The following is a 2,872-nucleotide window of genomic DNA, read 5'->3' as shown; positions in this document are numbered from 1 at the left end:
TGTCTAAAAATGCAAGTCATCTCACTTCATTGCCTGTTTCCCTTAGGATAAAGCCTAAACTTCCCAGGGGGTTAATAGGCCTTTGAACACCTGACCCTTTCCTTGCCCCCAAAGTCATAGCTCCACGAATCTACCTTATCCTCTATCATCTTTGAGCTTTTGTTCTAAAGTGAAAGTGAAATTCACTCAATAGTGTCTGACTCTTTGCGACCCCATAGACTATACAGTCCATGGAATTCTCCAGGATAGAATATTGGAATAGGTAGCCTTTCCCTTCTCCAGGGTATCTTCCCAACCCAGGGATAGAACTCAGGTCTCCCGCATTGCAGGCGGATTCTTTATCAGCTGAGCCACAAGGGAAGTTTTTGTTCTAAACTTTGTCTGAATTCTGAATTCCTCTCTCTATAGCTTCTTCTTCCCACTTCTCCCAGATCCCATAACTCTTATTAATCCTCCAGGTCTCGGCCTAAACAGAGAGGCACTTCCTGATTTCCAGCCTTCTATCTCTGTGACCCCTCACAAATACTGCTTTCCTCCTATGATTGCACCTACCATGCTGCTCTAGACTTTAAACCCCCTACTGTAGGCAGAATGATGGCTCCCCAAAGATGTCTCTCAATCCCTTGAACCTGTGAATATGTTACTTTACGAGGTGAAAGGAACTTGGCTGATGTGACTAAGTTAAAGATTTTTAAATGGGGAGATTATCTTGGAATGGGCTTCCCTGATGGCTCATAGGATGAAGAATCTCCCTACAATGCAGGAGACCTGGGTTTGATGCCTGGGTCAGGTAGATCCCTTGGAGAAGGGAATGGCAACCCACTCCAGCATTCTTGCTGGAGAATTCCATGGACCGAAGAGCCTGGTGGGCTACATACAGTCCATGGGGTTGCAAAGAGTCCGACACGACTGAGCGATTAACACTTTCAATTTCTTCATCTTGGATTATTGAGGTGGGCCCCACATATAAACAGGAAAAGAGACAGGAGAATGGAATCAGAGAAGGAGATGTAGTAAAGGAGCCAGAGCTCAGAGCGATGTGGAGCCGTGAGCCGAGGAATGTGGGCAGCCTCTTCCGTCCTTCTTTCAGCTGCTCAGTAGTGTCTGACTCTTTGGGACCCCATGGATTGTAGCCCACCAGGCTCCTCTGTCCATGGGATTTCCCAGGCAAGAATTCTGAAGTGGGTTGCCATTTCCTCCTCCAGGGGACCTTCCCAACCCAGGAATCAAACCTGCATCTCCTGCATCTCCAGTATTGCAAGTGAATTCTTTACCTGCTGAGCCATCAGGGAAGCCCACATGGGCAGCCTCTCGAAGCTGGAAAAGGCATGGAAACAGATTTCGCTTAGAGCTCCCAGAAGGAAGGCAGTCCTGATGATATCTTTATTTTAGTCTAGTGAGAACCATTTTTGACTGCTGGTCTTCAGAAGGGTAACATAAAAAATATAAAAAAAATTATGTTGCTTTAAGGCACTAAGTTTTTGGCAATTTTTTATAGCAGCAACAGAATAGCCTGGTGGGCTGCTGTCTACGGGGTCGCACAGAGTTGGACACGACTGAAGCGACTTAGCAGCAGCAATAGAGAATGAACACATCCTCTGTGCAGATTTTGTTCCCCTCTATATCAATAATATGTTCAGTTCAGTCCCTCAGTCATGTCCGACTCTGCGACCCTATGGACTGCAGCACGCCAGGCTTCAATATGCCAATAACGTGGCAGGATGCTATTTGGGGGAAATTTATCCTCGTTTTTCTCCTAGCATTCTGCTCTCCCTCTTTCTACTCTAGCACGTAGTCCTTGAGTTTGTTTCTTCAGGATACTGTGACTATAATAGGAAAGAAATTTTGTATTCTATTACAAGTTAATCGTTAGAGGGATGTTGCCTATAAGCTTCAATTACACATAATGGCCTATCTCTGGGAACCCTGCTTTCCAGGTAATGAGCATTAAGCTAAAATACTTTTAAAAATATTTAAATATTTATTTATTTATTGCTTGTTGGGTCTTCATTGCTGCACGGGCTTTTCTCTAGTTGCGGAGAGAAAGGGCTACTCTCTAGTTGTGGCATGTGGGCTTCTTGCAGTGGCTTCTCTTGTTGCCCCGTGGAATGTGGAATCCTTCTGGACTAGTAATCAAACCAGTGTCCCCTGCATTGCAATTCCTAACCAGTGGACCATGAGGGAAGCCTCCTAAAATACTTTTGTTTATCTCACAGGAAACATCCTGACCAGTCCCACCAGTGAGGGACTCCAGGGAAGAAGAGATGAACACATCGCCATTGGTGGCTGATGGGAGCCAAGAAGTGTGTTTGACTTTATTCTCTCTCCTTTTAGTGAAAAAGAGCCTGAATTCTAACTCAGGCAAGAAGGTTCTTTGGGGCATGAGCCCACCATCTTCTCGGTTTGCTGGCTTTTCCGAATAAGGTCACTATTCCTTGCCCCAACAGCTCATCTTTTGATTACTGGCCTGTTGTGCAGCAAGCAGTATGAGCTCAGACTCAGTAACATGACAGGAGGAAATGGCCAGCTGGTCCCTCTTTTGAATCTTTATGTATTTTTATGTTTGTATTTACCAAAAAAAATCATGAAGGGAATGACTCTAAGAGGAAATTACAAGGTTTAAAAGAAGAAGGGATTTCTCTTGAAGACCAGAAAAACATTCCTTCAGGCAAGAGGAGGTAGAAAGAGAAAAGAGAAGCTTAAGAAGAGAGAAGGAAGTCAGGGTGATGGAGTGTCCTACGTAGCCCAGCTGAATATCTAGTGCCCTCTTGGTCTGGAGGGGCCAAGCAGACAGGGGAAGTGTCTCAGTGGATACCTATTATAAATGCACAGATTCCTGTAACATCAGAAAGATCACCTACCAGGCTTTGGC

The sequence above is a fragment of the Moschus berezovskii genome, chromosome 14, assembly GCF_049115385.1.
Source record: "Moschus berezovskii isolate FMDL1 chromosome 14, NW_MosBer_1.0, whole genome shotgun sequence".
Classification (NCBI taxonomy): domain Eukaryota; kingdom Metazoa; phylum Chordata; class Mammalia; order Artiodactyla; family Moschidae; genus Moschus; species Moschus berezovskii.
The sequence above is the reverse complement of the archived record's forward strand: the minus strand, read 5'-3'. Positions refer to the sequence as shown.